The sequence below is a fragment of the Ictidomys tridecemlineatus genome, chromosome 11, assembly GCF_052094955.1.
Source record: "Ictidomys tridecemlineatus isolate mIctTri1 chromosome 11, mIctTri1.hap1, whole genome shotgun sequence".
Classification (NCBI taxonomy): domain Eukaryota; kingdom Metazoa; phylum Chordata; class Mammalia; order Rodentia; family Sciuridae; genus Ictidomys; species Ictidomys tridecemlineatus.
This window is the reverse complement of record NC_135487.1, coordinates 107,007,766-107,021,350: the sequence shown is the minus strand read 5'-3', so window position 1 is coordinate 107,021,350 and position 13,585 is coordinate 107,007,766. Positions and strand designations below refer to the sequence as shown.

The window sequence follows — 13,585 nt, the reverse complement described above, 5'->3', positions numbered from 1 at the left end:
ACAGGTAAAACTCACAGGAGCATGGGGACTCCTCTGTGATGAAGTGCTGGGATTTTAAATTCCCTCACTCGTTCCTACTAAGCCTCCAGCAATCTATCAACCACAGTTCAGCTTCTCCTGCCCTGGCTCTGGTTCCTGAAGGGGTTTGTGCTCCTGAATTTCTGCTTTGGTGTGTTGTGATTCCCCGAATCTTCCTAATTTGGGGGCCAGCGTTTTGCCTGCAACCTCACTTCTCTGATGAATCTCAGAGGAGCTATTGATTTTTTGATTTGTTCAGCTTTTTACTTATTGTTAGGATGGAGTGGTGGCTTTCACACTCTTTGCATGCTGGACCAGAAGTTAGAATAGTAGTCTAGTCGAAAAATGGTATTTCCTTCCAATTGAACACCATTCCCCCGTCCTCCATGGATCCCCTCAACAAAGAACCTGCCCATCTAGGTTTGCAAGGTTAGTAAGGACCTGTGGCCTCTCTCCAAGGCCCTCTGAGCTGAACAGGAAGGCACAGGGAGACCTCCCTCAGGCAGGCTCCAGCTGCCTGCAGGACCAGGCGCAGTTTTTTGACTCAATTCGTTGTCACCTGTGTAGAGCCTTCCTTTTGGCCTGAAGTTCTGCTTGCACACCCCACTGTGTGGCAGCACCTGGGAAGAAGAAGTAAATAGCTTTTCAAGCTCCCATCTTCAGAGTGATATGAAGACCTCAGTATGAAGGAGCTTCCCCCAGGACTCACCAAGGATCCTGGAGCCCAGTGGTTTTGGAGTGAATAAGGGACACTTTTATTAACCGTTGAAGCCTTTCCTCTAGATTGCAAAGTTTCAGAGCAACTGTATTCTGGGCTGAACTGGAAAAATACAAAGACAAAATTATTGAATCAAATCAGCAGAGAGTCTAACTATGTTGGTCATGAACCTAATTAGGGGGAGAATCCCTTAAAAATTATTTAGCAAAAAAGAGTTGATGTAAAATTTCTTCTCTTTGGTATAAAATTTCTTCTGCTGTTTTCATAGAGCAGATGGTGACACAGGCAAAAGTCAATTTCATATTTTATATTTTCATCAATCTATTATCTAAATACTCTTTTAAAAAAATCTCAAACTTTAAAAATTATCTATATATCATACATGTATGTATACATATATATGAATTATTAGTGTTTAATTTTTCTTCATACTGGCCAGTATTTTCCATTATGCATATTGCATATATTCTATATTATTATATTCTATAATATTCTATATTATACATAATATAATAGTCTACATTATATAATAGAAAATGCTGATATCTATGAAGAAGAGCTAAACATCGCTAATAATTCCACTACTACAAAATAATCACAGCTAACACTCTTGTGTGTTCCTTCTAACACATCCTCACATTTACATGATGTATATGAATTTCAATACACATACAGTTTTGTATCATGCTTTTTCCACATAATTTTATGTAGTATTTCTCCATGTCATTTAATATTCTTAAAATTCTAGATGTTCAGTAAAGATAACAACATTCTATTTTATGGGTGTCACATAATATATTATGGATATCATTCATCATGGTTTCTACTTTTTGATTGTGTAAATAATCTGTAATGGATACCTCTGTATAAAGTTCTTATAGGCATATATTTGTGACAATTTCCTTATGATAGTTCTCTCATTTTTAAAAAAAATATTTATTTTTTAGTTGTAGTTGGACACAATATCTTTATTTATTTTTATGTGGTGCTGAGGATCAAACCCAGGGCCTCACCCAGGCTAGGCAAGCACTCTACTGCTGAGCCACAACCCCAGCCCCTCATTCTCTCATTTTTAAACTGCATCTAGGGCCTTTTTTTTTTTTTTTTTCCATTACTGGGGATTGAATCCAGGGACATGCTCTACCCACTGAGCTACATGCTTGGCCCTTTTTATGTTTTATTTTGAGATGGGTCTCACTAAGTTGTCCAGGCTGCCCTTGAACTTGATCCTCCTGCCTCAGCCTCTGAATCACTGGGACAGGCCTGCACCACTATGCTTGGCTAGATTTCTAAAACTACTATTTCTAAAACTAAGAAGGTAGTTTTCGAGCAGTCTAGTCTCAGCCACTCGGAAGGGATGGCCAAGGTTTGGATATTGAAAACCCTTGTTCAGATTTTCCATTTTCCTCTTTGTTTCTTTGGCACTCAAGATTGAACCCAGGGCCTTGCATATGGCAGACAAGTGCTCTACCTCTGAGTTATATCCGCAGCTAAAATTGCCAGTTTTAATTCTTTTATTAAGATATTTAACAATTTTAAATTATATAATATGGCATTTTGTTTTTCTGAAGGAGGAAACATGCATCATTCAAAAGAATTAATGTTGAACACCTACTACGTGTGTGGCTCCGTACAAACTCTAGGGATCCAGTTATGTGCAAAGCAGACAGGTTGGTAATCACATATTTATGTTTGCATGTCATATTTTAAAAACCTCTGCTGGCCTGTAGAAAGACCTCCCCTTCCCATTTTTGTCTATTTTCTTTGGAACAAATCACATTTATGCTGAGATTAGAAGGAAGCACACATGTAAAGCACCTGGCACAGCAGGTCTTCAATAACAATGGTTGCCCTCCACCTTCCTATTCCCTTGAAACAGTTTTCATTCATTCATTGCATGTGCTGAGCCATGTAAATCCCCCTGATTTCCAGCATGCACAGCTAGGCTGTGTTCTTCTCCATGAGCCCAGAATCTTGGCATCAATTACCACCAGGTTCTAAGTTAAAACCAATAGAACTTGACTTTGAAGGGCCAATAATTTACAGACTTTGGGGTTCAATGTTGAGTTGTGAATCTGAGTGACAGGCGTTATGAGAAATGTTCTCTTTGAAAGTTGAATGGAAAATTTGGGGCCATTCAATGTTCCCTTTGCATTTTATACCACTATTGACTCTTTTCCCTCTAGACCTCAGAATCGCTGAGGCTCAGTCCTCAAGAATCACTTCCTAACTGGGCACGGAGGCAAACACCTGTGGTCCCAGCTACTTGGGAGGCTGAGATAAGAGAATCACTTGAGCTCAAGAGTTCAAGAGCAGCCGGGGAAACATTGTGAGACCCCCCGTCTTGAAAAACAAAACAAAGCAAAAAAGGAATAATTTCTTGCTTTGTGATCAACTGCTCATGACCTTGAGACAGCTTTGGTCATTTGGAGAGGATGTAAAACTGGCTAACAGGATGAAAGGAGGAATTCCATCTTTATGTGTTGGGCCAATTCTCCTTCCCCACAGAACTCCTGGGGATAAATACAGATTATTTGAGAGAGTAAAATTCTTCTTGTAAAATTTTTTTTTCCTTTTCTGTAAGCACTAAAACCATTCATTTTCCCAGAAGGAAGCTTGTCTCTTATGCACATTCTCTTTCAGCCTGTACCTGTTGTTAATCCAGTTCCACCGGCAGCTCCTCAGGGGCTTATTTTGTGGAAGTTCTAGATGGTCCTAGCAACCCATAACTTCTTGAAGGAATTGTTCTAAAAACCAGAAACTTTAAAAGCTAATCTTCTGGCCTTAATGAAATAAAACAAAGAAATCAACCTGGAGAAGCTAGTAGAACTCTCCAATGGGTTATAGGTAAGGAATATTACCAAACAACCTCCTCTTACCTTCTACACCACACTTAGTTTCTTTGTTAGTATCTTTTTTTTTTTCTCTCTGGATCATTTATAATGTTTAAAAAATCTTATTGGCAGCTCGTGATAATATCATGTTGCCTACAGTAAATCTAACCTAATGTGAAAAAAATTATTGGCTAAGTTTCTTTTATCCACATTAGAGAGTATTCGAAACATTGATCTCTGAGCACCTTGGATAGATCGTGGCCACCTGATAACTCTCCCAGGATGGATTTACTGCTAGTCAATGCATGATGAATTGTGTACTTCAGGAGAGCAAGGTTGGGCCCACACATGGCTGTAATGGAAAACGAGGTAGGGGAATTTATATACCTAATTAAAAGGAGCAAACTCTCAAATCCAGACCCATAAATTGGCTTTTAGAGCTCTGACTGCGGAAAGAGTTACAAATCAAAGCAATGTGAGGTGAGAGTTCATTCTTCCTGAATCAGGGGAGCTCAGCCAGCACTTTTAAAAACTGTAAGCTTTCACTTGATCTTAATTTCACTTACAATAAGAAATATAAATGTAATCAGAATTATATGACTGTAGATAAATCTGATTTATGGAAGTCTGTCAAAGCAGCTGTAGACTGTAAGAATCAGCACCTGCTATAGCTTGAGATGGAGAATCACAGGATTGTTTACCTAATAAACCCAGGAGTGTATAAGATATCCTGGATCATTTAAATTTTTTTTTGTGTGTGTGTGTTTGGATAAGAAAGTTTTAAAAAAGGAATCTGGAAAAACATATTGGATCACAAACAATTGCAGGAATATGAATTCTCTGGTGTTTTCCACATAGGGCCATAATAAATTAGTTTACCCTGGGATTTTGTTGAAATATTTTGCTGAATTGATGACTGGTGAGCATGTCCTTGTGTGGCTCCGTATGATTACCATCCTGGGTCATTTGGAGGACCTAACATTGGTTTTTAATCACACCAGCAACATAAACCATCAGAGTGGTGTGTATATTTCTTGTTTCATAAGTGCCTTTAAATCTGTAAGTAGCTTGATATCCCATGAGCAATTGAGTCCAGGCTCCACGCACGGCCGGGAGGAGAGCTCCCTGAACCTGGGATCAACTGAACTCCAGGCCCCAACACGGTCAGCCCTGGATATCCCTGAGCCTGAGGAAAGCCATCGAGTAGATGATCCTATTGTCTGGAAATGTCAAAAGCTGTGCTGGGGACAAGGGTGGAAGTCACATCTTTCAGGTCTTTGGGACCACGGGGCCCCATTCTTTGTGTGTGAGAGACTTAGAGATTCAGAAGTAGAGAACTGGAAGAGGCAAAAATGAAGGAGCGGCAAGATACCTAGAGAGCCCCTGAAAGCATTTCTTTGTTGCAGGCAAGGAGCGAGATCTTTCTCACGCAGTGTCGAGCCTTCAGCTGGCCTCCTTCAAGCCTGAGGGATTCTCTGCCAGAGGGAAGCAGGATGGCCAGGGGGAGCCAATGGCCGCCCTATCATCAGCTGTGGACTTAGTGCTGTACGAGTTTCTATAAATATTTGACATGTGAGTAGTAAGCAGGGAGCAACGATCAGGTCCGAATTACTCATTTGTTACTCTGTAAATGGAAAATTGAGTGTCTTCGGATGTAGTCAGCTTGAATCAAGTTTGACATATACCATCATCAGTGGGCGGACACACCGTGGGTGGCGCAGCCAGAGGTTCGGGAGGGCCCGTCTGGAGTGAGAAGACTCCTCTGGAGTTTGGCTGCTTGTTGGGGCACTATCCCCCTGGATTAGTCCTCAAACCTGCTCTGGGCCTGCCAGCTACAGCTCTGGAACCATCCCAGTCTTTTCCACAGGCCTTTCTTTTCTCTTTGTACTGCAACTGTATTTGGGATATGCCAGAGCCTTTTACCAGGTGCCCTGGACAATTCTACTTCCTTATTCTCCCTACTCCAATCTCTCCTATTAATAATCCCACACTCTAGACAGACTTGGGTCTGAATCCAAGTCCTCAAGTTGGAGAAGTCTCTTTGAGACTCAGTGGCCTCATCTCTGAAATGTACAGTGAGCAGCCAGCTTGGGTTGGCCTGGGATCCAGGACTTCAAGTGCTAAAACTGGGAAGACCTCTAGCAAACTGGGAACATAATAAAACAGGAGGTCTGGCTGCACCACGGTGGGCATCTTTTTCTGAGGCAGGGTGCAGACCTGGGCATCCGCGCGATGTTGGTGGGCTTTGTACCTGACTGGATGAGGGGCAAGGCAGAAGTCAATCAAGAGAGGATCCAGCAGCTTCTGGAGGAGAATGACCAGCTGACCTGCTGTATGGTGGATTATCAGAACAAGTGTGTCCAGTACCTGCGCGTGTTACATAGACATCTCATTTATTTCACTACCATCGCAGATGCCAGCCCATTCAGTTCTTCAAAAGCCGTGGAATGATCTTTCAGTTGTAAGGAGTAATTGAATGTAATCCATCTCCTATAAAATAGAGACAGGATCTTTACCAACTCACCTGCTTAAAAACATGAAACCTCTGTGGTCCTTTTTAAAATGTGAAAATGTGAAGAAAGCTACTAGCTTAACTATATTCTCAATATAAATATTTATTTTCATAATTAATCGGATCTCCCAGAAAGTAGACCCAGGTGTCCTCTTTCCAGAAATGGGAGTGTGTTCCGGTGACAAAGACATCAAGGGCATCTTCAAGACTACTCTTTAGTTTTAGTTTGTAGAGGGAAACTGAGTAGGTACTGGAGGATCAGCAGGAATTGCTGAGACTTCTGCCTGAGCCTTTAAAGGCCAAATGGATACAGTGTCTGTGTGTCCCATCCAGTTTGTAAATGTGTTTCCCCTGACCACCCTTCTCTTTCTTACTTTGAAATAAAGCTTGCTTTTCCACAACAGAACAATATGAAGGTCTAGATGTTTCCATGTAACAAGTGTTATAATTGGTTCCCTCAAAAACTGTAAGGACTTAATAGCCATAAGGTATGTAACAATACTACTGTTATATGTTGCCGACACAATTAATAGTGATTCTTTAGTATTATCTAGTATCACCTGATAATAAATGATGGGTCATTTTCTTTATCACACACACACACACACAAAAAAAAACAGGAATAGTAATATCATGGGAAAAGAGATGAGAGAAGAAACATCTCCAAAGAGGGGTCCACGAAGTTCCCAGAGAGGAAGGGGAACTCAATTCAGGACCAGTGGGGTTCCTGGCATATGTGATGGAAAAGAATGTCAGCACCTATCAGCCAAAGGCACAGACAGGTTTATTTAGGGAGTAGAGAATGCAGGTTATCCAGAGAATGAGCAGCCCTTCCTTGTTTGGGGCTCCAAAATTTATAGCAGGTCAGTAGTTAAAGGCTGGACTGAAGTTGGAGCCATGTGATTTTACACCGGTTTTCCCTGCGCCTGTCCATCTCCCTCAGTTTACAAGGGCCCAGGCCAAGGACATGTCGCTCAGGAATTACAATGCTTCCTGATCACTTTTATTCTTCTCAATGCTCATGAGCATTTTCTTTTTTTTTTAATAGATAGATAGAGAGAGAATTTTTAAATACTTTTTTTTTTTTTTTTAGTTTTTCAGCAGACACAACATCTTTGTTGGTATGTGGTGCTGAGGATCGAACCCGGGCCGCACGCATGCCAGGTGAGCGCGCTACCGCTTGAGCCACATCCCCAGCCCCCATGAGCATTTTCTTTGAGACTCATCTCTCTTTTTATCCTAACTCCCTATCTAACACCTTGTTTCTTGTATGGATGAACTGAAATATTGTTTGAAATATTGAGGATCTGGCAGGGAGTGAGTAGCCAATACATGCTAGCTCCTGCCCTCCTCAGTCAATTCAAGTATTTGTGAAACAAGGTTTGTGGAACACCTCTAGGTACCCCTGTAAGTGTTGAGGGCCATGAGCAAATAAAGGCAGATTCACAACCAGTCTTCAAAGTGCTCCCAATCCAGTTGGGGATGCAATAGGAATGCACATGAAACAGCTATTTTCTTTATTTATGCTTTTGTGCTCCATTTCCTTCCAAAAAAAAAAAAAAAAAGGATTGGAGGAAGCTCAGAATAAATGATACTGACACGTGGACCTAAGAGTTGAAAGACAACAGCCTCGTAATTAAGGGAGACAGTGGTGGAATAATTACACCAGAAACGCAAGGCTAAGGAAAGCTATTCCAATTGCACGCAAAACATCCAGAGAACAAAGCAAGAATAACACAAGGCAAACTAAAATGAACCAGTAAATTATATGGTGTCAGCTCCACAAGTTTAAGGTACTGATGCAGAAGTTCAAGGTGGAATTGATGATGATTTTCCTCAATTCTGCAGCATGACCGTGGGCTGGTCTCCCATTCCCCACTTCAGTTTCTTAGTCTAGAAACTAAGGAGGGCATTTCTTCTCACGACACCCATCAATTTGTGCGTGACGCTCTGCTTCCCCTGACTGTTAGGAGGCTGCGTGGCCCACGTGTCTCCCAGGTTGGAGGAAGATGAACAGGGTCCTGTGCTGCGGAAAAATGCAAGGGATTTTTAAATCTTCTCTCCAGGAATTGGGAGGAGAGAGAGGACAGGTGGATTCATGGTGCTGAGGGAAGAAGGTGAGGTTGGGAAGAAGGCTTCTGGGACGTGTCATCCAGAGCCATATGTTCACTTTGTGGTGCTTAAGAAATGCATGTCAAGAGTCTGAGGACTTCTGGAAATTACTTTTTAACTGCCAGACTATTTCTTTGGCCCCCCCCAAGCCTTTCTAAGACAAGGATCAATGAGTGAATGTAGGAGAAGGCACCTCACAAAGGCCCTGTGTGAAGGTGGAGCTGGTGCCTCTCCCAGCAACTCAGACTTCTGATTTTGCTCCTCAAACAAAAAAGAAAAATGCAAAAGGCTTGGGCACTTGGGATCCTGGCTCACGGCCTTCTTAGTCCTGTGTCCTTGGGCAAGTTACTTGTTCTCTCCAGTCTCAGGATCCTCATCTGTAAAGTGGGTTGTCTGAAGAGACACAAGCTAAGGCCTTTGCATATAAAGCCCTCAGAGCAGAGAAGAGCACCTCTCAGGCCCTTGAGAGATGCTGGTTCCCTTCCTCCCTTCACCTTTTGCCATCCCATATTTTTCATGACGCCTGTCGACAGTAGGCGGACAATTCATTCCTTCAGGACCAGCCCAGGGCCCAGGCAAAGGTTCCACAGCCTTCTCACCTAGTTCTCCTTCTCCATCAGCTGGGCCCCACACCTCCTGCAGGAGGGAGTTTTCTTAGCCCGAGGCCTACCTTCCCTTTGTCCATTGCTTGGGTTTGTGTTGGCTCCTTCCAGAAAGTGACTACACACTTCTAAGTTCATGTGGAGTCTACAGCACCAACGTCTGACAGTCGCTACGAGGACCAAGCCCTTCTTTGGTTCCCCATGACTTTAAAACCCTCACTTGACTCTCCTTCACTCCCAGGGCCAGGATCTAGCCCCTAGCACTGCTCTGAGCCGAGGCTTGGTATTATCCACATTTCCTTGTATTTCTAACTCCCCCGGCCCTGCCCCTGCCTTTCATCTGCTTCCTGACACACACTTTGGACCCCAGTGCAAACTCTGGTTCCAGAGCTGCTCAGTTGGCCCAGTTTCATGTTTTCTTTGACTTAGCTGCTTCTTCCCCTGTCCTGTTGCTTTGGTCACTCTCGTTGTTCCCTTTACCTTCTTAACTCTATTGTCTTTCTGTCCATCCACCCTAAAACACTCCAGCCCTTCAGCCTTCTACATACAGATCAGTAACTATTACTCAAGAAAGTCACATACAAAATACCTGCTTTCCAACCCCCCAGAGCTTGGTGCTGCCTGGAAATCCTTCCACGTGTCCTAGTCTTTCTCCCGTCTCCTTAGCCACCAGTCCATCTTGAAACACACCCTTCCATCTTCCTGGGTCTCCCCAGTGACCTTCCTAGCCTTTTACTTCTCTGGGGAAATTGAGGCCATCTTTCAAGGTCTTCTCTGGGCCCCTTGGCAGCTCAGAGATTCCAGAGTGTGCTCGCCTTTCCTTTCCCTAACTCCCTCAGTGCAAGAGGTGATTTTTCTTCCAATTTTCCCCCTTAGTGATGTGATGGACCCCTCCTCCACAACCTGGGCCATAGATGTCATCCTCCTGTGCTGTCAACCAGTCATCACTCAATGACCTCACTCTGGTTGTCCCAGAATTCTCTCTTTCTTTTCTTTTTTTTTTTAATTTTAATTTTGAGACAAGGTCTTGCTCAGTTGCCAGGTCTGCCCTTGAACTCCTCCTGATCCTTCTGTCTCAGGCCCCCCGCCCCCAAAGTAACTGGGCTCCCAGGGGCTGGATTTCTTTATTAAATTTTAAAATGTCCTGCTCCAACGGTCCCAACTCTTCTTCAATGTATAAAGGTGCTCAATTTTTTCTCCTCAAAAGATTCTTGTCACCACACACCTGCCCCCAGTTACTGTACTGTAGGACAAGGAGAAAAATATCAACAAGGGACTATTCACAGACTCCTCAATCCACCCTCCAGGGAGGACTGGGCTGTTGCCAGCTGAGCCATTTCTCTCTCTTCCTTCTTCCCGGAGGCATTTTGCTTGTCTTCCTTGCTGTGCAGAATCTGAGCAATGGAGGAAAACAGGGAGAATTGCACCAACGATAAGAAGTTGGAGGGGGGAATGGAAGTTTGTGGGTAACTGATTTTGGAGAAGCTATTTGGTTTTTTTTTTATTTTATTAAAAAAGTTTTTATAGAATGCCTTCATTTAATTAATTTGTTTTATGTGGTGCTAAGGATCGAACCCAGTGCTTCACACATGCTAGGCAAGAGCTACAGCCCCAGCCCTTGGAGGAGCTATTTAAATGAGAGAGGTAAGTAAATCTATTTTCAAAAAGTGCGATATGGTCTTTGCCTCCTAGAATTTTACTGAAAACCTACTGTAAAGATTTTAATTGCTTTAGATTAGTTTGAATTGCCATTCCATGATTGCTTTGAATGCAGATTTGTGCAGGACTGAATAACAGGTGGTTGGGATTTTTACAGGTTGTACTTTGGGTTAATTAGTTTTTCATCACGATGACAAAATAGCTGAAGAAAAGAACTTAGAGGAGGAACGAGTTATTTTTAGCTCATGGTTTCAGAGATTTCATGGTCAGCTGCCCACAACTGTGAGCCCAGGGTGAGGCAGAGGATCATGGCGGACAGGGTGAGGTGGGGCACAGCTGCTCACTTAATGGTGGGAGAGAAAAGAGAGATGGGGACGGGGAAGAATTAAAGGGAGTCAGAAACAAGATGTTGTCCTCAAGGGCACACCCCCAAGGACCCATTCACTTCAACTAGGTCCTGCCTCCTACAATTTCCACCTCCCAACAATCCATTCGGGTATAAACCCATCCATGGATTAATCCACTGATAAGGTCATAGCCCTCATGATCCAGTCACTTTCTCAAAGCCCTACCTCTGACATTGCTGCTTTGGGGCATTAAGCCTTCAACACATGAGTCTTTGGGGGACCTTCCAGATCCAAACTATAACACCTACATCTCTTTTTCCTTGAAAAGTAGAGGGCACTTCAAGTCTACAGTGAGAAAGTTAATTTAATTTAATTTATTCCTCAATTCACCACTATTGGGCTTTGGTCCATCTGAGATATCAATTTTAATATCACTCCCTGGAAACAGCTTTCCCTAAGACTCATTCTCCGCACCCCCCCCCCCCGCCCCACGTCCTTGGTATTTGACTCAGTTGACCAATTCCTGCTTTTTAAAATGCTCTGCTCCCTGTAGTTCTGTGATTTCAATCTTTTCTAGTTTCCCTTTTGCATTCCTGACCATTTGAATCTAATATCCTCAAAACCCAGTGTGACCTAGGGACCTTACAGTATTGGCATCTCCTGGGAGCATTTTAGGAATGCAGAAGCTCAGGTCTCCCTCTAGGTTACTGAATCAGAATGCACATTTGTTTTCAGGATTTAACAAGATCCCCAGTAATTTGTACACCGATGTTCTGAGAAACACACAAAAACTAACTAAAAATGGATCATAGACCCAAGTGTGAAAATCTAAGACTGTCATTTTCTTAGAATAAAATGAAGGAGAAAAATCTTCATGGCCTTGGGTTGAGCAGAGTTTAGCTACCATGAAAAGAACAAAACAAAAGAAAAAAAATGTGATCCATAAAAGAAAGAATTGATAATTGGAATTCATCAATATTAAAACCTTTTGCACTTCACAAGGCACAATTAAGAAAATGAAAAGAAAAGCCAAAGATGGAGAGGAAATATTTGCAGATAACATCTGGTAAAGTACCTGTGTCCAGAATTTATAAACAGAATTCAATAATAAGATAAACAACCCAATTTAAAAACAGGTGAGTGATTTCAATATATATTTCATTAAAGAAGATACATAGCCAATAAGGGCATAAAGCATGCTCAGCATCATTAGTCATTAGGGAAATGCAAATTTAAATCACAATGAGATACCACTGCATACCTGCTGGAACAGCTATAATCAAACCAATACATAGGGGTTGAGGATGTAGCTCAGAAGTGGAGCACTTGCTTCTCATATGCAAGGCCCTGGGTCCTCTCACCAGCATCACCTACAAAAACAAAATAAAAAAATCAAAACCAACCAACCAAACAAAAGTTGCCCTTACAAGGCCAACTTTGAGTGCTGGTGGGAATGTAAAATGGTATAGCTTCTTTGAAGAGTGGCTTGTCAGTTTCTTAAAAAGTTAAATTTACCATAAAATCCAGAAATTACCATTCTTGAATTCTACCCAAGAGAAACAAAATGTCTATCCACACAAAGATATGTACGTAACTGACTGTAGCAGTGTTATCCTGCTAGACAAAAATCCTGAAGTAATTCAATTGCTTACCAATTGGTGAGCAGATAAATAAAATATAACTTATCCACACAGTGGAACACTATGCCGCAATATGTATGAATCTCATAAACATTACATTTTATCAACGTAGCCAAATGCAAAATACTGCATATTGTATGTTTCCATCTATGTGAACTGTGCAGAAAGGAGAGATGTGGAGACAGAAAGTAAATTAGTGCTTGCCTATGGCTTGAGTGAGAACAGGGATTAACTGCAAAGAGGTACAAAGGAATGCTTTGGGGTAGATTTTGATGCTGGATCCATAGCTCTATAAATTTACTAAACATCTTTATGTTATATACTCACAATGGGTGAATTTTTATAATAGGTAAGTTATACCTCAATAAAGCCAGTGTTTAGAAAGTTTGAGAGGCGCTCTTCAAGAACACCCCCCTTCTCCCTCATGCTCAAATGCCAGTCCCCAGGGAACTTGGTCCCCAGCCTTCTTTACTCCTGATTTTTGGCCGATGATTTTCAACTTAGAAGTCTGCATCAATTACTATGGGATTATTTCAAAATATAAGCGTTGAAAAGAACCTCCCCATTTTTCTTGCTCCCCTATCCCACCCTGAAATTCTGATAGGCCCTAGGACAGAAAAGTGGCTAGCATATATAATTTGAAAATGTTCCCCAGGTCACTGGGATCTATACTATACTTCCTGGGTAAATTAATCCAAACCCACAGCTTCAATGGATGGCGTCCTACAGAATGATAAGTATTGATCCAATTATGTTGGCTGTATTACAAATGATCCTCAAACTTAGTGGCTTAACTCCAACAATATTTCTTTTGCTCATGAGTCTGCAAATGAGGCACAGCTCAGTGACGATAATTGGTCTCTGCTCCGAAAGGTGTCTTGAAGGCTGAGGGCTGGGGTTATCTGTGGGTCACTCATTCTCATGTATGTTGAGTCAGTGCAGGGGCATCTGGAGCACCTGCTAGGTTTCTTTACATCTATAAAGAGATCTCTTTACATCTGTCCATGTGATCTCTCTAGCATGGCAGCTTTAGGGTGGCCAAAATTCTTGCATGGAGATTAAGAGTTCTAAAGGCATATGGAGAGGGCAGAGAGAGTCATCTTTATCATCTTTCCTGACCTAGCCTTGGAAAACATGTGGGGT

The 13,585-nt window shown here is 42.1% G+C and overlaps 1 pseudogene; it reads left to right on the top strand.

Annotated features, from left to right (window-relative positions):
• Positions 1-5,802: 5,802 nt before the first annotated feature.
• LOC101971860 (SS18-like protein 2 pseudogene) lies at positions 5,803-6,021 on the top strand (annotated as a pseudogene).
• The last annotated feature ends 7,564 nt before the right edge of the window (positions 6,022-13,585 follow it).